Raw genomic sequence first — 26,963 nt, 5'->3', positions numbered from 1 at the left:
GCTTTTTAAACATTACTTTAAAAAAATCTTTTTTTTTTTCAATTTCAGTTAATTTTCTTCTAACTTGCAACTTCTTCCCATACTTCTGAAAAAAAAAATCAAGCCAATTTGCTCAGGCATTAAACAGTTAAGTAAAGCACAAATACTCCCCAAATAATACTCAAGCACTGTAACAAAGTATTATTACTTCCTTACATTACACCTCTGTCAAACTGCTCTCTTAAAAAATAGAATAAAATGTACAACATATAGGTCAGCCAATACGATATCACAGCTTTATCAGACCCGACCTCAGCGCCACGACTCGAGTTTCAACAGGTTTGCAACCAACAAGCAGCCGAAACTCTGCCAGATCTCCCGCTGGCACCGTCTGCTCGACTCTCCAGACCCTAAATCACCACATCACCGATGAGTGAGTGGGCACCGGCGTCCTCGGTCACCCGCCCTCAGCAAAGAGGGGGAGGGGAGCACCTGGAGAGACGCCACCTTTCATTCTGGCAGCACATTGTTCTGCCGTTAACAATCAGGAAATGTTGTCAATAACATTTCAAGAAGCGTGCTGATGGAAGTTCAAAACGTCCGCAGCTTTATTTCTATTGCAGCCACCAAACTAAAGGTCGATATTTCCAATCCAAGGACACGTAGGCGTGTTTTGGAGCCATGATGGAAAGGCGAGCCCCTCATACGTGGGAGCGGCCACGTATGAGGGATTTCTGGGAGCTGATAGTCCACGATTTCACAGAGGAATTTTGGATTCGAAACTTACAGATGATCCAGAGTTATGTGATGCAATAACAGCTCTTGCAGCTCCTGCTGCATCATGAGGGAGCCAGTTCCTCCTGAAGAGCACATAGACACAGCATCACGTGACCTAAAAAAGACTAAAAAGAGTTTCCAATGCAGTTTTGCGACATACGACTTTTTCAAATCACCTGAAATATTACCTCATGCAAGCGTAAAAACTTTTTTGCAATTAAATGGGAGTTAAAAAAAAGAAAGCGTTTCCATTAGGCTTATTTTATAGTAGTATTTAAATTTTGCGCAATTTGAGTGTTAATGGAAACCCGCCTGTTATCTGTAAATATCTGTTTTTTATTTGTCCTTGTCTTATTCTTTTTCCGATTTTCTTTTAAAAAATCTAGTAATTATAATAATAATAATAATTATTATTATTATACATTAAGCCCTTTGTCAAATCCTGTTAACGCCCTGTAAATATCTACGTATATAGTTGGATAAAATATGAGCCTAATATTGGGATTTTTTTTCTTCCCCCATATTGGCATAGTTAGATCTTTTATTTATTTATTTTTTTGAGAATGTTACATAAAAAAGGAGAACAAAATAAAGCATGGGCAAGAAAAACAACACGTGAATACCCATCGAACACTTTCAGCAAGCAAACACAAATTTTTCTTATCCAAAAAGGAGCAGGAGAAAGTCGATGCACATCAAATTCTCGCCCCCTTTTTTTTAATAATTTGATAAAACAATAAAAATAAACACATTTTGAACTTGAATATTCCCAATATCTACCCCATATTCACCTCACACACCTTGATCTAAACAAACAAGAATTAAGAGAAAACCAGCATCCTGAAGTTTTAGTTTGGGCTGAGCTCTAACTGTATCAGATGATGGTGGCGTCTGTAGTGATAGACATAGTCATAATTGAGCAGCTTTTTCATTTCCTTTTCCTGCAGTGAAATTGCCTGAGCACAGAGCGAGAGATTCCTCCGGTGGCCTCGGCTCTGTGGTAGGAAAGGGGAGATTGACTTGTGGCTCCGTCATTTCCTAAATCAAACAGCACTTGTGAATCAGCAAAAGAGGGGCAGAAATTAAAACTCTCAAAATATTCAAGCCAGGTCGAGGGAAAAGAGCTTCATTTAAAAACACTGAAGAACCGCAGAACCACAGGGCCTCATTGACTGCCGGAGAACATCTGTGTGGGAGAAGAGGCAGGAACGCCACGGCGCTCCGGCCACCTCCAAAGCAAACACGAGCGCTCCCTGACCCAACCAGAGCAGCGCTCACTGAAGGACATGTACGGGGAGGATAGCTGATCTAAAACAGACCGGTCCGCTCTGCAAAAAAGCTGAGAGCGTCCGGTGCCAAAACATGCTCTGCAGGCAGGAAATGAGTCAAGAGTTTAAGTTTGACGTTTTTTTCTCCACATACATCAGCGTGTAATCTGAGCTCTGAATCTGCAGGGCTTTCCTTAAACAATTCAACAGTGCAGCTGCGTCATCGCACCGAAGCCATCGCACCACGTGCTACTGCGAATACTCCCACGCTGCTTTAGCTGCAGCGCTCTAAATATGGGTTAACACACTTTTGAAATACTTTAGATAGCACCTACATGTTTAGAAATTCTGGCGAGACACCTGATCTGCAGCAAAAAATAAATGCAAAAGCAACTTGTTAGCTATGGAAGACAAGAAAATACGTAAGCATCGATAAATAAATATAGAAACAAATACCAGAGTAACTAAATTGGGAAAGTAATAAATACAGAAAGTATTAAATAAATGCTCAACAAATAAATTAACACATAAAGAAACTCATGTAGAGGTTAGGACCTCATTAACTTACAGAAATACAAATGGTGGAAAAAAATAAATGTACAAATATAAGACATTTATTTATGACTGTTTAATCATTAACTTTTATTCGTACATTTATGCATTTATTTAGTTAGTTATTGATTTAATTTTTTAGTCGTTACTGTAATTATCCATTTCATTATTTGTTTCTGGATTTATCCATTACTCTATTTATTTGTTATTTTATTTTTTGAATACCAGAATCAATCAGGTATTGTTTTTTATTAATTAATTTCAGGATTTTATTTTCCTGCATTTATTTAAACATTTATTTAAAATAATTTTTAATTCATTGTTATTATTATTATTTATTACATTATTTATTTTTATTACTTTCTGTATTTTTAAAATGTATTTATTTATCTCTGTATTTACTTATACATTTATTTATTCATTTTTTTTTTTTTTTAATACCTGAATTAATCAGCTATTGTTATTTATTAATTAATTTCAGGATTTTATTTTCCTGCATTTATTTAAACATTTATTTAAAATAATTTTTAATTCATTGTTATTATTATTATTTATTACATTATTTATTATTTCTGTATTTATTAACTTTTTTATTACTTTCTGTATTTTTAAAATGTATTTAGTTATTCCTGCATTTATTTGTACATTTATTTATTCATTAGTAGACACTTTCAGTGTCATTTTTTGGCCTCCATACTAAGCAACAGTCTTGATGAATAAAGAGCTATCTGCGATGACATCAACCATGAATCAAATTTCCAGTTTTCTCTACAGTAGATTTAAAGGGCCTGAGGGGACGGCTGTGAACTGGACCAAACCTCAGATAGCATCACATGCAGTTTTGCTTTTTGGGTTTTTTTTTTTCCAGTGCTGTAGATCTGATTGTGCTGGTCATGTAGTTTCACTCCTAGAAGGCAAAATCCCTCCTGATTATTAGCTGTCTTTGGTTCGAGCAGCTCGATTAGCACTGCTAATTCAGACCGCTGTGACAGCTGCTGAATGGCTGTTTTGTGGCATCAGACTCTGCTGTACGATTCGGCAGACAGACTGCTCGTGTGCAGAACCACAGCGTTGTGAAATACGGCCATAACCCTGTTTTTTTTTTTTTTTTCTTTCTGTTGTTGATGTTGTACCGCTGTCTCTTTGCCTCCATCCGTATCTTTTGCCTTCGCCATCGCGTGAAGCACATTCCTTGGCCCCATCTGGTACCAGCATGGGATGTTTGGCTTGGCACGGCCAGACTTGTTCCAGCACAGCGCTCTCATGGAACAGGCAGGAGGAAGCTTTCTGTGGTTACCGCGCCAGCAGCGGCGATAAAGAATGCAGCTCTGTCCTCAGTCGCTCTGTCCGACCTGTTTTTAAAAATGCACTTCTGAATGATGGACAATGAAGCACGAGCAAACAGATAGTAATAAAAAAAAGTTTTACAGTGCCATAAAACTGCACTTTACACCGTCAAAACTTGGAACTGTGCAATTTATAGGACATAAATCATGCGGTGCGTTCCAGCGAGGATGTTTCCACATACTTTTTGAAATATATTTTTATGGTTAGTTTAAGAGGCGTTTCTGTCTTTTATTTAATTATTTATTTTTGTTTTTCTAATGCTTGCATTTTACTGTTTTGCACTTGATGGGATTGCATCCAATTTCATTATACATGCACAATGACGTAAAGATATTCTATTCTGTGCTTTCACTCGACTTTTGTCGACAGCGTTATGGGAGCGTTGTGCATAAACCTGGCATTTAATAACCCCAACTTGAATAGTAAAGATTATTGGTACAGAATAGAAGTCGACCGATATTGGTTTTTCAGGACTGATACCAATTATTAGTATATAATGAGACAGATATTTGGATGGATTTTTAATATAACAAACTCCGACACAAAACTGTGCTGAATTGCCTTTGGCAAATGTCGTTGTCTTCTGTTTCATCTGAAATTTAATGCGCGTTCGTGACGTCACCGTTCTCACCGATTCACTCAGGTACACGGTTTCAAAAGTTTGTGTTTTCAGACCCCAAAAACGCAGCTGTTATGTGAACGAAAGGCCAAACCGCAACAAAAGTTTAACATGGGTTTAAATGGTCCCTGGGCTTTTTGTTGTATTTCTTTAGTTTTACCTTTAGTGTTGAATATTTAAGAGACTTTTCAGGCCCATATTCTGTAGTATAATTTTCGACGGTCCTCTGGGCTCACAGGGCCACCGCAGGCACTCCTGTACCGATAGAAGATATCTATTTCTTCATAGCAGGCAGGAAAACTTGATTAAGAATAGATATAGTAGTAAAGAAATGAGGCAAATGAAGTGTTGTTTATTCTACATCTGCTGAGCTTTATAATGTGCTAAAGGGTCGTTTTTTATGTATATCCAAAATAAAGCATTGATGTCACTAAGAGCTGAAAACTATTCTCTGCTTTTGTTTCATTTTAGATGAAACTTAAATCACTTTTACTGACCCAAACGTTGACCTTTTTGTTCTTGTTTTTAAGGAGAAAACGCTAAATCTTTTTTTCCCGTGTTTTTTTTTTCTCCAGCAAATAACACGTCCCTCACAAGAAGACAAGTCGGACGACAAAAACGAAGAGGACAAATCTGAGAAAACCGAGAAAAAAGAGGACGAGGAAAAGAAGGACGAGGAAGAGAAAGATGAAAAGGAGGATTCCAGGTGAGTTGTGATTATTTTTTGTCGTGTGCAGGTAAAATCTCCCATTAGCATCAGTTTGGGGTCTGATAATTAAATGTGTTGGGTAATTTTTGGTATTTTGGTATTGGTATTGTTGTGGTCTAAATTGTTGAATTAAGAGAAACTTAAAAAAAAAAATGCAATGCAAGTTGCAATGTTTTTAAACTTTTTTTTCCCTTTTTCTGATGGAAATTCATATATATATATATATATATATATATATATATATATATATATATATATATATATATATATATATATATATATATATATGATTTATTCAAAATTGTTTATTTATTTACTGGCTTTAATCAAACTGGCTTGATTCCTTCAGCGCGTACATTAGATCTGGATGCAGCAGCCTTTGTCATGGTGATTTTGTTTTGTCTACATATAAATATATATAAAAAAGAAAAACAAAATTATAAGTATGCATAGTAGTAAACTATTCAGGAAAGTTCACAAATCATTCATAGATTTACAGGTTGATCAATATAGTGATATATAATAGTGAATATAATAATTTATTTTCTCCCATTTTTTTCAAATATGTATTTGGTTTCTAATTCTCATAATAATATTCTCTATTTCATGTATTTCATTCACAAGGTCTTTTATGATTATTTAAGTTGTCATTTTTTCACCAATCTCTTGTTATTTATACAATTATTGCTGCCCTTATCATTAAAAAACAAATAGGGTCTTCCTTTTATTTTTTTCCTTGAAGTAAACACAGTGGGTTTTTGCTAACAGAGAAGCCAAACATTTATTTTCTTATTGTATTTTCCTGCTGTGGTTTTTACAATATCGTAGATACATTAATGTATACGATATGAGTTCACATCATGCTATACCTTAAAACTGCTGCATCTCAACTGCACCAAAAACTACATTGATTGGTCCAATTTGCAGAAAAGTTGCCACAATTGGATAATATTACGAGGTCACGATAAAAATTCACAGGGATCCAGGGATGGATTTGCGTTGATAGTCGCAATATTCATTAGAGTCTTCGTTATGTTTAAATGTGTATTTTAATTCGATGACCCTGCACAGTTACAGCTGTGTATGTCAACAATATATTTTCAAGCCTATTAATGAGAGAAGTGGCTGTCACTTGTGGTTTTTAAGAAGCCATGAAACAATAAAGAAGAAATCACAAAGCTGGCTTCACATTCAGCTTCAGTGATGCAGAGGATGACTTTTATCATATTATAAGATTTAATCATTGAGCTGCTCCTTACAATCATGTGATAAACACAACGCAGATTCTGTTCGTGTCTCATAAAATAATTCATTGAGATCTGAAACAGTGCAGAGATGGAAAGATTTCACATCCCCAGGCCCTTGGTGCAGCGATGCATGTTCAGGGCCTAAAGGAGACTTGGAAGGAGGAGAAAGCGTGTCTTTTTTTTTTTGGTGTGTTGCTAACAGACAAAACAACTCTTAAAAAAGTCTTATGGGCTCATAATTATTTTTTTCACAGTTTTCCTTATTGGGATTTTCAGGACATACATGAATCTGTAGTTCAGTGTTTTAGTGTCAATGCACATTTCCGGAAAAGTAAATATACAAAGGTAAATGCCAGTATAAATGAAGAGAGAGATAGTAGCGATAGTAGTAGTGGCCATAAAATTTAAGTCAAAAGACGCAACAACAACATATTATTATTATAATTATTCCGATAGTCCCCAGCGCAAACATGTCCGACATCCTGCGTGGACATGTCTGACAGTGCGCTCCAACGCGGACATGTCCGACATCCCGCTCCAGCACTTGGACATGTCCGATAGTCCCCAGTGCGGACATGTCCGACAGTCCGCTCCAGTGCGAACAAGTCAGACAAACCGCTCCAGGCCGTGGATATGTCCGATAGTCCCCAGTACAGACATGTCCGACATCCAGCACGTGGACATGTCCGACAGTCCGTTCCAGCATGCGGATATGTCCGATAGTCCCCAGCGCAGACATGTCCGATAGTCCCCATGCAAGCACGGAAATGTCAGACAGTCCGCTCCGACACGGACATATCCTACATCCTGCTCTAGCGTGCGGACATCTCAGACAATCCTCAGCGAGGACATTTCCGACATCCCGCTCCAGTGCGGACATGTCTGACAACCCGCACCAGCACGCGGATATTTTGATAGTCCCCAGTGCAGACGTGTCCCACAGTCCCCAGCGCAGCAATGTAAAATGTGAGAACAATGTGTTTTAAGGAGTAGCGCTGGGCAAATAATTGAAAAATAATCGAAACTGACATTCAGAACCTCTAACCCACATAATCTTTCCCATGTTGGGAATTTCGGTTATTTAGAAATTCTGTTAACTCTTTCCCCAACGGGACTGCCAACCCCCACGCAAATGCCGTGCGTCTCACATTTTTAGGCTCTGTCTCACACTCTCATGACACAGAGGAAAATCTCACGCCAAAACAGAGCGAGGGTTGAAGTGTTGAACAATCATGTAAAAAAGTGAACGACTCTAAAACAGCTGAGTGTTTGACAGCCACAGCATTTCATCATCGCGGATCAAACAGCTGATGGTCCAACAGCAGCGCAGTGAGACAAACAGAGCGCAGCTTCTCCTCAAAGCAGGTGGAAACACAGAAGTTTGACAGAAGTTGAAGTCAGAGTCCTGAAGTCAGGAAGGGTTGGCCTATTACCAGCACAATGTGCTTAAATTTACCTGAAGTTTGTTTAAGATTCAGCTTTTAATTTTTATATAATGCTGGAAAGTTTAATAAATAATAATAAATCACATGTTTATTTCACTCCAACACACCATGGTCACATGAAACTATCAGTGAACTATGAGGGCAAAAACCAAACCACAAAGAAAGCAAAATAGTTGTTCATTAATTGTTATTGGAGTAAAATGTTTAAAGAGTTAAATAATTATTAAGAAACATACATTAAAAAAACATCTAAATAATAAATAATTGGTAAGAATTTAAAATGAAATCATATAGAGATGGTAATAGTGCTCAAGCATAAATTAATTAATTAAAAATCAAATATAAAAAATAAAATAAAATAAAAATATAATTTTCAGCAAAAAAACAACAATAAACGATAAGAAAGGAAATAAAAGAAAATAAACAATACCAATTCTTTTTCCAAAGATAAAAAAGTTGTTAAATGTTTACCCTGAGGCAGTGTGAACAAATTGAAATGTCTTTCTTGTCTGTTCAGTCATTGAGGAAAAGACCAGATCACAAAAAGGGGCCTGTTATTGCTGAGTCAAAAGGGAATAGATATTTGCTGTACCAACAGTCTCTAAAGCGGTGTTTCCCCCTCCCCCTCTTCCAAAAACCACAGGGACATTGGCAAGGACAAAGACAAGTGTGACGGTGGGGAGGACGAGGACGGAAAGGAGCAAAACACGCCGCGTGGCAGGAAGACTGCCAACAGCCAGGGCCGCCGTAAGGGAAGGATCACCACACGCTCCATGGCCAATGAGGCTGCATCTGTGGCGGCCGAGGAGGCGCCTCCCTCTGCCCCCGAGCCTGCCCTGCCAGATCCTCCACAGCTCCCTAAGCCTGATCCCATGCAGAAGTCCATGAAGGAGCCTGCAAAACCCCAGACTCCAGTAACTTCTATGGATGCTAATAAAGGTGAATCCTCTTGGAGATGCTCTCTTAAAATTGTTGAAAAATGCCAAACACTTACTGACACATTATCGAATGAAAGGAAGTTCACAAAAAATACAGTATATCATCTCAAAATATATTTGAAGATGAGAATGTTTTGCATCAGATTAGTCCATTCATTGTAGCACTTATGCTGTTGTTATATTTTGAACGTAATTGAACCTGATTTTCTTCACTTGTGGCGTTTGTGTGTAGTTCACTTTGTAGCTCACTTAGCTCAGTTTTAGCAACGCCACAGTAACAAAAAATAGTCACATCACGACATCTGAAAAGTTAATCTCGAACCGTAAGCCCACAGTTTGTTGTCATTAGTTACACTAAAGATTTGTTTTGATAAAAAAGCCAACGTTAGATGTTACTTGCCAGTCTAAAAGCAACGTTGTGTGTTCAGCATCAAACAGCATCTTTTTACTCTTTTTAAAAGCTGTCTCTCGTGTTGGAAAAAACCACACCAATCAATTCTCTACAAATTTATTCTCATAAAATTACGACTTTATTACAACTTTTCCCCAATAATATTATGACTTTATTTTTTATTTATTATCATATTGATTATTATTTATTACTTCATTCTTGTTAAAATCAGACACAATTCTCGTAATATTATGACTTTTTCCTCATAATATTGCAACTTTTATTATTTTTAATTATTATATTGATTATTTGTTAATACTTAATGCTCATAAAATTTGCACTTAATTCTTGTAATATTACAAATTTATTCTCATAAAAATACGACTTATTCCTCATAATATTACACCTTAATATTATTATTTATTATCATATTGATTATTATTTATTACTTACTTCTCGTAAAAATCAGACTTAATTCTCGCAAATTACGATTTTATTCCTCATAATATTATGATATATTTATTATTATATTTATGACTATTTATTATTACATTATTCTCGTAAAATTCTGACTTACCACTCATAATATTACAAATTTATTCTCTAAAATTATGACTTTTTCTTCGTAAAACTACAACCTCATTCTCATAATGTTATGACTTTTTCCTCATAATATTACAACTTAATTCTCAAAATTACGACTTTATTCTCGTAATACTCTGACTTTATACTTTATCCTTGAAATCTTTTTTTTTTTTTTTTTTTTTTTACATGACCCTAATCCTCTGTTGTAGTTTATAGCCTCAAAGTGGACAGTTGTTTTTGGGTGCTCACTGCAAAGTGTCAGAGACAGACTGTCCTGCACTTCACTTCACTCAGGAGGCTGTATGCAGACGTCCGTCACCATGGTGATGTGCTGCTCTGCTCCTGCGACTCAGTCACACACTCGTGCTCTTCCACCCTTTTAAAATGTGTCTCTCCGACAATGCCGGCTCAGATTTTCAGGTATCCAGGAAGTCCCTGAGTGTTAAGCTTGTTGTGACGTTAATCTGTGTCATTAATTCACTGTTTTGTAAGTTGCTTCTCTGCCACCTGCTCCCTCCCTCTGCTGCTGTCTGCTGAGCTCTACCTCTCCCAGCAGTCTGAGTTATGCAAGGTCTGCCCTATAATGTGATTAACTGACCGTCTGCAGCGTGTCCTTCTATCCTCTCAACCCTCTGACCTTTCTGGCCCTGTTCTGGGTGTATCACGGTTTACGTAGGAGTGTGGTGCGATTCTCTCTTGGAAGATGACGTCTTGATGCAAAAAACATCAATAACCGGAAATGTGAAGATCATTTTTGGGGTCTTTTTTGGGCTTTTATTTGTGAGTGTAGCTGGAGATGTTTTGTAATTTTGTAAGACGTTTTACCCAACTGGTTTGTGAAACATAACCGATGTTAATAATAATAATAACAATAACTTTATTTATATAGCACCATTAAAAACACAGTTTACAAAGTGCTTGGCAAACTAGGCAAAGCCGAGGCTGTAAACCCCAGAGTTAATAAAACAATTTAGTCAATAATGCCGACAAAAGGCAGACAAGAGCGAAGGCAGACAATTAATGTTAAATGAAATACTGGTATAATAAATTTGCTCAACGTTGATGACATAGTCATTTTAGACATTCAGTGAGGGAGAGCCGCAATACACTGTGTGCTCCATATATGGCCAACCCCTGAAGTAAATAAATTTATTTTTGATACTGATCATCACACGTTTTGTTTTAAAAATTGCAAGTAGTCACTAGAGCCCGACTGATGTGGGATTTTTGAGAATGATCCCGATATCAATTTTTTTGGGGAAAAATTCACTGATTACCGATATGGCGACTGATACAGTAAATTTGTGAGCTGGAATTAAAAAAAAAGAGAGAAATAGATAGATTTTGCACTGATGTGACTATGCAAAAGTACTCAAAAGGCTGCTTTTTTAAACAACTTTTATTTAACAATTTACTTACCAATATTACACACTAAAAAAATAAAGAATAAATAAAAATAAGTTAAACATCAATACTGTATGTGTCCAACATCAGTCTTCACTGACCATTAAAATAAAGAATATAAAAATAAAATACACATCAGTACTGTATGATCTTTGCTGACTATTTAAATAAAGAAATACTATAAAATAAATATCTGAATAAACATCAGTACTGTTTAGTGTCACTCAATTGCTAACCATTTCTAGAATCATTTTCTGCATTATATGATCTGGGAAAAAAAAGTTTTCTTGTTGGTGCATAAAATATCTGAAAAAATATGTCTGTGAAAGGCTCATATCGGCTGATAATATCGGTCGACTGATAAATCGTTTGGGCTCTAGCAGTCACAGAGTGAGAGAAGAATACGTTTAGAAATCAAAAATTGTTAATGATCAATATTTTTTTTAATAATTACATCGATGCCCCGTGAATCGAATCGTGTGAGGTGCCCAGAGATTGACACCCGTCGCATCTGTTTGCTTGCACTGTCGTAACCCCCGCAGCTATGCCGCTTCTTAGAAGTAAGTGGTGCTAAAGGTTAGCTATCAGTCAGTCTTGCCCAGTTGAAATGCTGCCAGGCGAGTTCAGGAAGCTGCTGATTCAGTGGGTGGTGGGTTGATCTTGTTTGAAGCATGTGTGTGTGTCATTAGGTAAGATGCTACAGTAACCCCCCCCCCTCCACCAAGATTAACGATCACCATTGGGAGGCCTTAACGGTCACGTGGAGAACATGTGAGTTTTGCCACAGGAAAAAGGAAGTCCAATCCAGTCGACATTTGTTTAACTTAGTGTAACAGAGTGTGTGGCCGGCGGACCTTTAGATAGCGCCGTCTAAACAGTGAGAATTGATCTCATCTCTGAAGTTGGTGGATTTGGGTGGGGGAGGGGCAGGCCTCCTCTTAATGTCAAGGGTACATCTGCTGCTATATTAGTCCAAATGTTTACACAGTCTCAGTGGGTGCCATGGAGGAGAGTGGGCTAGAGTTCACCAGCCCCCCCCCCCCCACCCGCCCTGGACCTTTTTGGGATTTGGGGGGGGGGGGGGGGGGGGGGGGGGGGGTTTGTGGAGCAAGAAGGAGGCATGTGTTTTTGTGTGTGTTCTTGTACATGCTACATAGCGAGGACCATAAAAACATATATATTTTTGCAGCAGAATGAGGACTTTTTTGGAAAGTGAGAATATTTTTATAGTAACTATAAATAGCACCTTCACAGAGTGATTTGACAAACAAGGCAGTGCTGAAGCAAATAAAGAGAGAAACAGTTACAAAACAAAAAGTACCAAGAAAAAATGCACTTTGAAGAATATTAGCGTAAACACAGACATTATAGTACTAATAAAAGAAATAAACATGATCAGCGGCAGAATAAAAGAATAAATTAAAAGATAAGATAAATTAATTTGATTAATTTTCACTTATCCTCACTTTTTTAATGACTGTTTTAGAGTTAACATTTGGTTTTAGGGTTCAGGTGTCAATTAGGTTGGGGTAAGGGTAGGATTTGGGCTCAGGCATTTAGTTGTGATGGTTAAAGTTAGAGTAGGGGGCAAGGGAATGCATTATGTCAGTGAGGGTCCTCACAAACATATAAGTACAAGGATTTGTGTGTGTGTTTAGGCTTGTACATGCTACATAGTGAGGACCAATAAAAAAGTATTTTTGCAGCAGATTGAGGACAACTTCAGAAAGTGAGGACATTTAGACCGGTCCTCACTTCTTCAAAGGACTGTTTAAGGGTCAACACTTGGTTTTAGGGTTCAGGTGTTAATTAGGGTTAATTATGCAGGGGTTAATCTTGTAGTTGTAACGGTTACGGTAAGAGGCTAGGGAATGCATTATTGCAATAAAGGTCCTCACAAAGATATTGTACAAGGATATGTGTGTGTGTGTGTGTGTGTGTGTGTGAGATGCGCAGTGTCACAGTAGATGGGGTGGGAGGGTTTTTCAGGGCTGACTGTTCTATCTGTCTATTTGTCTCCATCCAAGGCCATTTCCCAGAGAGGGAGGCAGGGCTCTCAACTCCGCCGCTGTCTGGCGCTACATCAGCTGACCGAGGCCCTCCCCTCGTGGATTAGAGAGGAGGAGGGCTTGCTTTGGGCTGTGGGGAAGGGGAGAGATAGGGAGGAGAGAGAGTAAGTGAGGGAGCAGGTCTCGGCAGCCCCTGAATGTAAACAGATTATTAGATTAGTGGCCATGAGAAGGAGACGGCTGAAGGGAGGACTGTCACTCTCTCTCTGTCTGTCTCCCTCCCTCCATCTCTTTCTTTCAGTGCTGACGGGGATGTGTCTTTCTTTCTCTGTGATTTAGCCGGCGCTGGTGAAACTGGAGAAACTTCTCGCTGGACCGAGGAGGAGATGGAAGTCGCCAAAAAAGGTAGTGTTTCTCTGGCTTTATCTCTCTGCGCTGCTGCTCCTCTTTTTTATGATCTTCCCTTGTTTGCTCCCTCCTCCTCCTCCTCCCCCTCCTCCTGTCTTTTCCTCCTCTTGATTATCTGATGCTGCCTCGCCCTGCCTGTTTCTTACATGCACACACAGGAACAAGCGTGCACATGCGTTCACACAAACTGGTGCTTCACTGGAAACCGTCAGAGACCCATGCTGGGGATTTTTTTCTGCTTTTAGTTGCTCAGCTCCGCTGGCTTCTCAGAAGTGATCTATTAAGGCCATCCATGAAGCAACAGAGCGTGACAGTCGCCGCTTCCTCCAAAGATCACTATCTATTATTCACAAAACTTTGTCCGATCCTTTTGAACATCTTCAAAACGTTTGTTGCATGCACACAGTGTGCGCCTGGTCCCAGATTGCACCGCTGCAGTCATTAGTCGGGTCATATGCCACTTAAGTTCGCCCTCTCCCCCTTTTTTTTACTCGGCTTTGTTGGTATAGACTCTTACGTGGACTCTCCCTGAGTGCCAAGACCAAGGGAGTAAATAAAGAGATTAATGTGGATTAATTAAGACTCTCTTGGAGATTTGCCCTGCTCTTAACAAAAACACACCGCTGCTGTGATCTCCTCAGGCATTCAGACCTGTATGTGAGATATGTCTTTGGATTAGTGCACTTAAGAGAGACCTGAATGACCTCCTCCAGTCATATGACAAAGTCACGTTCAGAAATCACTTTCATGCTATGCCGCCATGAATGGCCGGTCATGCGTTGAACACAGTTCAACCCTCTGAGTCACTGCTGTAACCTGTTGATCTGCATAAAGCTCGACGTTAATACGAAGCAACACGTCAAGTCAAATCAGAGCTTTTCGCTTTTGAGCTCAGCTCTTTGAAGAGAAATAGAAGAGAACATTTTTTATTGCAGTCAGTGTGATTTTGCACCATCGTTTTACTGTTACAACAAATGTTCAGTAAATAAAGCACTGCTTTTATTACGTTACATAAACTATGTTATAATAAATGTACATAAAGAACTGTTATCATAAAGTAGTGTTGTCATACTTTTATAGTTAAGGTAAATAAAGTACCATAATAATGTAAAGAAAATACTGTTATAGTAAAGGTGAATAAAGCACTGTTATGATAAAAGTAAATAAAGTACTTTTATAGTAAAGGTAAATAAAGTACAGTTATAAAAAACTCATAATAAAGTACAGTTATAATAAATGTAAATAAAGTGCCGTTATAATAAAGGTAAATTAAGTGCTCTTATAATAAGGTTAAATAAAGTACAGTTATATTTAATGTAAATAAAGTGCCATTAAAATAAAGGTAAATTAAGTGCCATTAAAATAAAGGTAAATTAAGTGCTCTTATAATTAGGTTAAATAAAGTACAGTTATAGTTAATGTAAATAAAGAACTGTTATAATAAAGGTAAATAAAGTACTGTTGTAATATAGGTAACTGAAGTACTGTTGTAGTGCACTTATCTGAAGTACTGTCAAAATTAAGTTACATTATTGTTAAAATTATTATTATCCAGTTTTGGTGGTTCTGGAGCTGTTACTGTCTCTCTCTAAAACTCGGACCAAGATTTTGTCGCTGAGTTGCTTTTTTCTCACCTCCAACTTTTCCAGAAACATGTTTTAGCTCATAATTTAACTGTAATAGAGATCGGCTAGCTGCCATTGTTTCACACAGACCAGTCACCATTACGTCACCAACCAGCAGGACTGTTTATTGGTCCCGTGAGGCGCAGTGCATTCTGGTAATTGTAGGATTTTTTTTTTTTTTTTTAGCAAAAGTGTACTTTCTTGCTGTTTTTTTTGTGGTCATGTAGCACCAATTTCAAACGTATTTGCGTCTTTGAGAAATATTTCTTGTGGGCATTACATTGCTCCGCTTTTTAACAGTGTAGTACAGGAATACTCAACGTGCTCTGCTTAGGGGCCACTTCTGCAAAATGACAGGAGGCCAGGGGCCCCAATTATGTTTCTATGTTACTTGGATTTCTGGGATTTTAGGACAGTTCTAGGATTTAAGGACATTTCTTGGATTTTTGTATGTTTTTAGGAGTTTAGGACATTTCTCAAATTGTTGTATGTTTTGAGGATTTTAGGTGCTTGACTAGGACCTCTGTCGGGGGGTTTGGGGATCCTCCACTGGCACTTTTTTTAAAAACAAGCTCTATTTCGATGCTGTTTTATGCATTCTGGCACCAAATGTATACTAAAAGTACAAAAACAGTTCCAACTGTGAAACAATTTACTTTTATTATTACAAAATGGTTTGGGGTCCACCAGGCACCCTTTCGGGGGCCAGATTTGGCCCACAGGCTTTAAATTGAGTATCACTGGTGTAGATTTTTTGGAGGGTCCTGCTGTTAGTGAGAGCGTTTTATGCATGTTTTTATCGCAGCTGGATGAATTTGCCATAGTGTTCAAAAAAAGGATTTGTTTTGTATGTGCAGTCTCCGGGTGTCTACTGTATCTCACAAAACACACACCCTGCCTCACACACGGTATCTGAACATTTAAGTGACTCTAAACAAGATGAGTCACTCTGAACAGTCCCATTGCCCTCGTTCCCTCGTTTAACTGGAGCAGTAATGGGGCTTTGTGTTTAGCTCCGTGGTGATTTGTCAAGCTGCCAGTGTCCCTCCTCTCAGTCGGACTGCGAGGGAGGGGGGGGTCACGGGGGTTACAGGATTAAGAGGCGAGAAGCTCTAATGTCAAAGGTAAATGGCAGTTTTCCAGTTCGCGGCAGCTCGGCTGAGTCGTTTCAGCGTTTAGTGAGAGCGTCAAAGCTAATCATGCGCTCAGCTCAGTGTTAATCGGGGAAAAGCGGCAGTAAACCATAGCAACAGTCGTAGCACTCTGCAGCAAGAGCAACAACTACTGCAGCAGCTTTTTACTCTGAGGGGAAATTTATTGAGATCACCCTCTTGATTTATAGTGATGGCACTGATGTGGGACGAATCAATGTCCGAGGATGTCTGTGTCAAATTTAGGTTTGATGTCATGGCGATACCACTCTGCTGCTCCTTTTAACTCCCAAGAGATGCCAAACAGACACCAAAGAACCAGCAGCTTTGACCTGCGACTGTTGTGTCGTCTCACGTCTTGGCCAAAAAAAAAAAAATGCACTTGAACAAACGGCAAAGATTACAGCCGGCGGCCTAATAGCACGTACGTTTTGAGCCTTTGTGGGAAGAAATAACCCGTGGGACTCGAATGTGCGTCACAAAAGCAGATTTTTTATTATTTTTTTGGCGTCAAATGATCTTTTGACACTTAAAATAACGTTATACAACCTTTAACTTCAGTTTTGATGTCTCTGTCTGTCACAGACATAAAAAAATATAAGTGTTTCTTTTAGGACTGCCCCTTGAGAGTCAGAGGCTCAAATCATCAGTTGCAGACCCTTAGTTTACTGAAACCGCTTCAAGTCGAGCTGTTTTTTTGTTTTTTTTGTGCAATGTACTTTTGGGGACGTTTTGGTCGACAGATTTTGCTGCTCAGCTTGCTTTGCTTGGAGGCCACTTTTGCATAATGACAGGGGCCAGGGGCCAGTCGCAGCAGCCCCACAACAACGTTTCTAGGATTTTAGGACAGTTAAAGGAGTTTGCAGAGAAAGGACCTCTGTCGGGGGACGTGCAGGAACCTCTACTGGCACTTTTTTTGATAAACAAGCTCTTTTTTAATGCTGTTTAATGCACTATGGCACCTTATTTATAATACAAGTACAAAAACCCACTGTGAATCACATTATTTTTATTGTAAATTGCATTTTGGAGGGTTTTGGTTTGTCTCTTAAGAAATTGCCGTCTCAGTAAAGAAAATAAATGTATTATGATCCTTGAAAAGTCACAGAAAACTTGAATTTTTTTCCACGAAAATGTCGTCTGTTAGAGTGTGAGCTGATGACTTATTGAAATTTACTACAAAAGTGATTTCTTATTATTATTTGGTATTTTATCAAGAGTTTAAAGGCTGCAAATCCTTAATGCTGAACTGTCTCTCTTACATCAGGGCTTGTCGAGCACGGGCGAAACTGGACAGCCATCGCCAAAATGGTGGGCACCAAAAGCGAGGCGCAGTGCAAGAACTTTTATTTCAACTACAAGCGACGTCACAACCTGGACAACCTGCTGCAGCAGCACAAGCAGGTGAGCCGCCGAAGCCGTCGGCCGCTGTTAACGGTCCGTCTCTGAGCTGTCACGCGTGAATTTAAAATGCCGCTCTCTCTGTTTCCCAGGATACACGGCGGGCTCGTGCTGATAGGTCTCAAGGTGAAGGTCTAGCCGCCGCGTCACCTGACGATGATGACGACGAAAACGCAGACGACAGTGAAGGTCAGAGAGATGGACGACAGGAAACCTGCTCGCACACACTCACATCTTATTTTGAAATGTTTGTCCTTGCTGATGAGTTGTGGAGTTTAATGCCTGATATCACAGAGTTAAAGTGATAGTACTTATTCAGAGTGTAATATTTTTACCTTTTTAACTTGCTGTCAGGCAGCCCGTTTAGACGGTGAGCTGAAGCTGTTATCTCTGCCCTCAAAGCCACCAGACTCCGCTGACAAAAACAGCAATTTTACATCGCAGAACACGGGAGTCGCTGCTCTACGGCTCCTTTGAGCGATTACTTTGTTTGTGTAATTTAGTTACTTAGTTTTTGCGCCAGTTTTTAGGGTTTCAGGACATTTCCAGGATATTAGGACGTAAGATTTTAGGACATTTCTTGGATTTGAAGACATTCTGGGTTTACAGGACATTTGTAGGATCCGAAGATGTTTTCAGGATTTTAAGACATTTCTAGGATTTTAGGACCTTTTAAAGATTTTAGGACATTTTTAGGATTTTTGGACATTTCTAGGATTTGAGGACATTTCCAGGATTTTAGGAATTTTTTTTAAAATTAATTTTTGTGAAACATTAGGATTTTGCAACATGTCTAGGATTTTAACACATTCAAAGGAATTTCAGGAGGTTTTTAGGATTTTAGGATATTTTCAGGATATTAGGACGTTTATCGTATTTTAGGACAGTTCTAGGATTTTAGGTTGTTTTTAAGATTTTAGGACTTTTTTAGGACATTTCCAGGATTTTAGGATTTTTTTTTTAAATTCATTTTTGTAAAACATTCGGATTTTGCAACATGTCTGGTTGGGACGGTTTTGGGATTTCAGGATCATTACAGGACTTTACATGAGAAGCACTACTGGGAAGCTGCCGAATGATATTAAAACCTCAAGCAAACACAACATAGCGGACCCGCCCCGTAAGTAAAGCGGTCACGGAGAGACAGAACGCAGCGATAAGTTCACTGCAGAGCGGGAAGCGTGATCCGAAATGCCCTCTGAATTGTCATGTAAGGATTTCATCTGATGGCGTTGTGCTCGCTCTGCGCTCACTGTACTTTTAATGAGGGAGAGAAAAAGGATCAAATGAGAAACGCAAGGGGAGGGTGGAGAGGTGGAGATAAAAGATATGAACTAATTCTGAGTACATGGGCGCCTGTTGCATAACATTCTTGGCTTTGAAGACTCAACAAAGCCTGCTCTTTGAACACAAAGTGCCGGTCCACTTGTTTGATCCGCCAAGCCCGCCCGTCTCCCCTCCTCTGCAGAGGTCCTTATCTCTGCCGCTGAAGGCAGCTCGCTATGAAGAAGACAGCTTCCTACGTATAGAAGTAGATTATTACGAATGTTGCGTAAACAACAACGAGCAGCACCGGTGCGTAAAATCAACAGCAGCGTGACTGGATGCGCGGTTTTGTTGTTTTGTTGTTGCTCAGCAGACTTGTATGTAATTCAAACAGCCAGATAGCAACAGACACAGCAGGAGGTCACCAGGTTTTTCTGTGGTGTTTATTTGACTTCCTCTCCGTCTCACGGAAACCCAAACTGCCTCAGACGACTTTGTGATCTGCAGCCTGAGAATCTCACATGATAGACATCAGACAGGCAGAAGAGGCATCAGCACAGCTGTGTTAAAGTTATTCTTTTTGATGTTTAATAAAACTCTGATTTTTTTGGGTTTGACACATATAAATGCATCTGCAGACTGTTTTTTTTTTTTTTTTTTTTTTTTGAAGACGTACCATCTGGTCGACCGTCACCATGGCAACAACTGCAGCGGCAGACAATATGTAAACCAGCAGAGGCAGGCAGATTTATTCAATATGCAGTTTCTTTTCCGAATAATGTGTGATTTTTAGATGTTTTCATTTCTTAAAAAAATGCTGTTTGTTGAGTGTTTCTGGCTCACTGTGTGTCGACGCAGTTTAAGAAAGTGTAAAATGAACAGATTATTCGATTTATCTGTATTAGATTACTAAAGTGTTTAGAAATTTTTGCATCACTGAGACCTTGGATTTGGCACAAGCAAAGTGTAGTGGCTTATAGCAAGATCATTATGTAAACAAAATATGGCCATAGATTAGATACAGTACGAACTGGCAAATACGTGTGTGCCAAAACAAAACGTGACGGTGGATAAAATGTGCACGCAGGGCTTCCCACGCATCCTTAATAAAAACCTTAAAAAGGCATTGAATTCATTAATCCAATAATAAGGCCTTATTGCTACTAAAATGTCTTAAATCATTCGTGGATTTCAGGACATTTCCAGGATTTTACCACATTTCTGTTATTTTAGGAAATTTCTCGGGTTTCTCCGATTTTGAGACATTTCTCAAATTTTAGGACATTTTTATGATTTTAAGACATTTCTAGGATTTCTGAACATTGCTTGGATTTTAGGAAATTTCTCTAATATTAGGACATTTCTCAGATTTTAGGATGTTTCCAGGATTTTACCTAATTTCTAGGATTTTAGGACATTTCTCTGATTGAAGCACATTTGCAGGATTTTACTGCGTTTCAGGAAGTTTAGTATATTTCTCTGATTTTGGGATGTTTCTAGGATTTTATGTCTCTAGGATTTTAGGATGTTTTGTGGCTGTCGTGACCTGTTGAAGGTGTTGTATACCACACTGGCAGTGATTTACGTTAATAGGAGATGTCGTTATTGTGCCACATTTTTAATCTGCTCCTGTGGAGCTTAAATGCACGTAGATGCAAGTCGCCCTGTGCAGATTAATGTCTGTTTTTATGTTCCTGTGTGGTATCATTTGTGCTTTATATGTTTTTATTATGTTATTACACTTGTTGCAACACAAATGTTCTCTGTGACAAATTATACAATTGAACTGTCTCTAGGATTTAAGGATGTTGCTTTGATTTTAGGATGTTTATAGGATTTCAGGACATTCATAAGTTTTTAGGACATTTCTAGGATTTTAGGATGTTTTTGGGATTTAAGGATGTTTTTGAAATGTAGTAATTCATCTCCTCGTATGTCCTCAGGCGGTGAAAACAGCTCCGATACAGAGAGCGCCCCCTCCCCGTCTCAGTCTGGCGACTCCAAGAGGGCAGACAGCGCTGCAGGGGATGCTCATGGCTCCGACCAGGACAAAGGTCAGGCCAGTAACGGAAAGGTCCTGGAGCCCTCGTACGGAGGACTCTGTGTCAAAGAAGAGAAGAGCCCAGAGAGCGAGACTGGATCTCAGGAGGAGAAGGCCAGGATGGCTTCGTACGTGGGCTCCGTGCATCCCAAACCCGAACCTCAGGACGTGGACATGAAGAGCGGAGAGGTTCAGGTGAAGATGGAGCCTGAGGTCAAGGAGAGAGCAGAGAAGGGAGATCACGGCGAGCGGCACAGGGAGCTCCACTCAGATAACGACTCCAGCGCCACCTGCAGTGCCGACGAGGACGTGGAGGCCGAGCCCGAAAGACAGAGGTGTGTCCTCATGTCCTCATGTTGCAGTTTACAGTAAAGAAATCATGTCCACGCTTCTGGGAGGTGACATGTTTTATTTTGTGCCTCTGCAGAATGTTCTCCATGGAAAAGCCAACGTTGCTGAACCCTCCGGGCTCGGTGCTGGTGTCCTCACCCAAACAAACCCAGCTCAACATCCAGCAGCTGCATCAGCGGGCAGCCGCCATCCCTCCCATGGTTCGTCACATTTCCCTAATCAGTCACTAAAACAGTGTTCAAACAGGCATGAAAAACCTGCAGAAGTCATGGGATGTGCAAATGACAATTTCCAAGCCAGGAAAAGTTTTTAAAATCTAAATTTACCCTGAAAGTTTTGGAAAAGTTATGCATGTTCAAGATCTTTCTGTAATTATTACAAATTACTGGAGGTCCCGGTCAATACTTGTGCAAACAGAGCTCGAGTTAATATCTGAATTTGCGACTCATCTTGACGTTTTCCCTCCTCGACTCGTCCAGGTGCCTGGTCATTTTGGCCCCGGTGGCGTGCCCATCAGCGGCTTTGCCATGTTGCAACACCAGATCAAAGCGGCGCACGAGTCGGCGCACCAAGATGAGAAGCAGAGGCAGGATCAGGGAGACATGGAGCGTCGGGCGCCCTTCAACACCCGCAGCCCCACCATCATGGACAGAGACGGTAAGAGAACAAAAACTGTCATCTCGCCTTCTTCCCGCTTGTTGCTCAGTGGCTGCCAGCGGCGGATATTTATAGTTAATGCATTTTATAGGCTCCATTCATTTTTGTTCTGCTTTGAGAGAGGGGGCGTTTGAGGGGGATCTGGACCGTCGTCATGTGGATCTGCTGGTGAAATAAAACAGCTGACCCTGTGTCACATTTCTCAGGTCTGAGGTCTGCATCAGTGCCCCTCTTTAATTGAGGAAGGGGACTGTGGTGGTTTTTGTGGTTGTTTGGCTCGAGTGTGTCAGAGTGAAGTCGCTTTTAGCACTTTTTGGTGAGTGTGAGATTTGATTGTTGGTCTTTAAAATTTGCCTCAAAGTCATTGAAAAGTCATGAAAATTTATTGATAAAAGTTTTTTTCACAAACTTGCCTTCTGTTTTAACAGTTTCTGTCTTATAGTGTAATTTTTAGTGATTTTTAAAGAAAGAAAAAATTACCCCCCCCAAAAATTGCCTTTTTTTTTTTTAAATTAAAAAAAACATGCCTTTTGTGGGTTTGGAAGATGTGCTTTCTTTAAAAACTGAAGGTAAAAATATAAACTAAATACAACCATTTAAAGTTGTATGTCCTTCCAACAATAATTTCTGTTTTTACAGTTTCTGGCTAATGGTATAATTTTTGGTGATTTTAAAGAAACAAAAATGGCCAAAAAAATTTAAAGGAGAAAAAAAAATTGAGTGGGGTTAGAGTAGGGTTAGGGTTAAAAAAAGTCATTTTTTACTGAAAAAAAACCCCACCAACATTATTAAAGAAAAAAAAAAAGAATTGGCTAAATTTTGTAAAAAAGAAGCATTCCTTGGGTTTGGACGGCACATTTTAATTGGTGTAAGAATAAAAACAAAATACAGCCATTTAAAATCGTATGTCCCTCCCTTAAAGCTGAAATTAAACAAAAAAAAAAGTTTAAAAAAAAAACATAGTTCAGCCTCTCAGCTTGGGAAGGAGAGAGTGGTGAATTTGGCCTGATTTTTGCGAAGCTTTTAGCGCCTTTTAGTCAGAGTGCTGTGAGGAGCAGAGCAGCTGTCACTGAGCTGCTCAGCTGTGTGTGTTTATCACGGAGGTTTCACCGGGTGTGTTGGCGGCGTTAGTCGCACTTCAGGGCGGCTTAATGCTTCCCAGCATTGGGTCCGTGTTTTTTTAGCCTTTTCCTGTGTGCTGCAGGTAAGCTCTTACCTTACGGGCATAATGACACGAGGCTGACAGTGGACCAGGAGGTCGACTTCGGTCTGCCAGACTCCCCGTACAGACTCTCTCTGTTAAAAACGTATTTTTGCCTCGTCTTTCCACCAAATAATAGAAAAGTATCGATAGTGTTATCTATAAGGACTCGGTTCTTTAAGGAGTCTCGATAATTGTATCAGTATCAATAAAAATGAACGATCCCCATCTTTAGACAGGAGCCGGATCAAAACTACAAAAAAGTTTGATGTTGATCCAGCTGGCAAATTATTTTCTCATTATTTAATAGACCTCACTGTGTGCACAGATTTATAGTTTCAGAGGCCAAAGGTCAACAGTCCTCTAAATTAGGATGCATGGAGAACATTCCCTATGAAACGGTCTATTGCTGTTTTTTCTCAAAGTTTTTCGGTAGTCATTTCAGGGCAGCATATTTCTCCTGCCCTGACAAATGATGGTGAACCGCAGCATGAATGTTAATGTTTGGCACGCAGTCCTCCTGCGCCGAGGATTTATAAATCCGTCATGGAGCTGCTTGTTTTCTTGTCTGTCCCCGTGTGAGCCGGGCAGGGCGATGACGTCCGAGCCCGCCGGAGGAGCTCTCACACACCCATTTGCATTTTTGATTTTGTGGAGTGCAGAGCATAAGGTTACTCCCGGTCTTCTGTGTGTTGTTTATGATCCATTTGGTCCACTCAGCGCTCCCGGGAGACGGTAACACAGACAGCAGGCGTGGGCCACGGTTACCTCAAGTTGAGGACAGGCTATTAACCGAGGTCCTCAGAGCTTACCTCACCACTCAGCAGAGTCTGTCAGAATTAGGCTGAATATTTTATCACCATCCTTTGATGGGAAATGAAGCTTAATGGGAGCCTGATGTTGGGTGGGTTGACGTTTTGGCGTCTGGCGGACAGAGACATTTAGATCGAGGTTACTGTGTGAGCGTATATTAGCTGTTTTGTGATTTTTCGGTGTAACTTTTTTGCTGTTTAATGTTCACCTCTGATTATTTTTTCTTATTTCCCACCAGTGCTCCATCCGACTCCGAACCAGCTGGTCCAGGGTATGCCAGATGGAGTCCGCGTGACGTTCAGCAGACCCAGTCGTCCTCCCAACATTCCCTCTCCTCCTCCACTCATTCCAACCACCAAGCCCACGGACAAGCCCTCCTTCATCCAGGGAGGCTCCATCTCCCAGGTGAGACACCCAACACTTCCTCGTCCACACCGCTGACATGATCCTCATTTCAGTCCAGATAACACCATAATCTACAGATGAATGCAATAACTTAAAGGGATAGTTCACCCAAATATTATCGATTAAGCCTAATGCTGATGGAAAGTCCAAAACACTGCAGTTTCAAGGGAAAAAGGTGTTGCACTTATCGCCTAAACGGTTGAAGCAAATGGTGGCCAGGATTCAAATGTTAAAAAAAATACATGATGAAACCACGAAATGTCTCCATACTGCTCATACGAAGTAATCCACATGTCCTGAAGCCCCATTGTGCCAAGTTGTTTTGAAAAACGTTATTGTTTTTAGCCTGGTTGTAGCCTGTAGCTCCTAGTGTGGGAGCCACAGTCATTCAAACCATAGGTTGTATGTAAAGATGGACGACATGACAGCTCCCCTAAAGTGTAACATTTCAGTCTGGATCGCCCCCTGGTGTCTGACTGCAGTATAGCTCATAAAGCCCGCCGCTCCATGTTAGTGATGTTGGCCAAACGAAAGAGTCAAAGTACACGCCAAATAAGAAGATGTCACTGAAGGTAGTTCCCATCACCTTGTTGTTTGTTCACGTGTTTGTTTTCATGATAAATTTGGTTTTAATTCATTATTCAATTCTACAAAAAAGGGGATTTTCCTTCAGGTTTGACAGCTGTGACAGCCAATGCATGCGCTTACATTCAATGGGGATGCACGTGATTGGTCGGGTGTTATGGCGGGAACTCCCCCACTAAGCAACAAGTCCCTTTATTGGATTTAACATACCTGTGTGTGGGGGAGGCTCCCAGGTAGCATGTAAACACTGGCGTGCAGATACTGCGAGCTCTCGTTGGTCTCATGCGAGCGCGCATATGTGAACATGGCTCCCACAGTAGGAGCTACAGGTTACAGCGAGGCTAATGACGCCAGTGACGTTTTTCAAAACAACTTGGCCCGTCGGGGCTTCAGGACACAGGAATACTTCGGATGAGCACTATAGAGACATTTGTTTTGGAGATGAGTGCAGCGCCTTTTCCCCGTGAAACTCAGGCAGTGTTTTGTGGACTATAAAACTTCACCTGACTTTCCGTCAGCATGAGGGAGAGTAGATAATTTTGGGTGAATTATCCCTTTAAGGCTCATAAGACTAATGTTTCTCACTGGATCCTTTTTTTTCAGCATTTTGACATTTTATTTTTTCAAAGGAAATTGGAAGAGAAAATTAAATTTGAATGACTGTAATAACTTTCTTTCTGTTTTGAACTTGCCAGAAAGAGTTATTCTTCCAAAATTACATTTGTCAGGAGTCAAGGAACAGGACATGTGTACCTTGTTGTGTTTGTTTGTTTTTTGGGAGAGATTTTAAGTGTACAGCTTGCTGACTGTCATCACATGAGTTTTGTGGTCGCTCAGCCTCACAGAAATAGAACAGGCTTAACTGGACCTGATTGACAAATTATCTCGCTTAGTTTTGAAGTGCTGAAACGGTTCTTTGAGGTCCTGTGATTCAAGGCTGCAACTGCTGACTTTGTTTATTATTCAGTCCCTCTGCATTTTGCATCTTAACAATTCTTGCAAATTCAGGCAATCCCCGTGAATTCATCGTAGCCTTTTATGACAAAGAAAACTTTGGACCAGCGAAGGCTTTTTTTGAAAAAAATGTTTTATTTTATGCAAATACTGACTCTAAGAATGCATCATATCATTATGTGATCCTGTGTAACTGTAACTTAAAAAAACTTATCCCTATTTCTTTAAGGCTCCAATAACGACTAATGTTTTCATGAATCATTTTTTTTTTTCAGCATTTTGACTTTTATTTTTTTCAAAGGAAATTGGGAAGAGAAATTTAATGTGAATGATGTAATAACTTTCTTTCTGTTTTGAACTTGCCAGAAAGAGTTATTCTTCCAAATTACATTTGTCAGGATGTCAAGGAACAGGACATGTGTACCTTGTTGTGTTTGTTTGTTTTTGGGAGAGATTTTAAGTGTACAGCTTGCTGACTGTCATCACATGAGTTTTGTGGATCGCTCACCTCACAGAAATAGAACAGGCCTTAACTGGACCTGATTGACAAATTATCCTCGCTTAGTTTTGAAGTGCTGAAACGGTTCTTTGAGGTCCTGTGATTCAAGGCTGCAACTGCTGACTTTGTTTATTATTCAGTCCCTCTGCATTTTGCATCTTAACAATTCTTGCAAATTCAGGCAATCCCCGTGAATTCATCGTAGCCTTTTATGACAAAGAAAACTTTGGACCAGCGAAGGCTTTTTTTGAAAAAAATGTTTTATTTTATGCAAATACTGACTCTAAGAATGCATCATATCATTATGTGATCCTGTGTAACTGTAACTTAAAAAAA

The 26,963-nt window shown here is 39.7% G+C and overlaps 1 pseudogene; it reads left to right on the top strand.

Annotated features, from left to right (window-relative positions):
* Nucleotides 1-24,625, top strand: part of LOC121952708 — a 59,154-nt pseudogene extending 34,529 nt beyond the window's left edge.
* Nucleotides 24,626-26,963: the final 2,338 nt, after the last annotated feature.

Source organism: Plectropomus leopardus, chromosome 13, assembly GCF_008729295.1.
Source record: "Plectropomus leopardus isolate mb chromosome 13, YSFRI_Pleo_2.0, whole genome shotgun sequence".
NCBI lineage: Eukaryota > Metazoa > Chordata > Actinopteri > Perciformes > Serranidae > Plectropomus > Plectropomus leopardus.
This window is presented reverse-complemented; position numbering and strand designations above follow the sequence as displayed.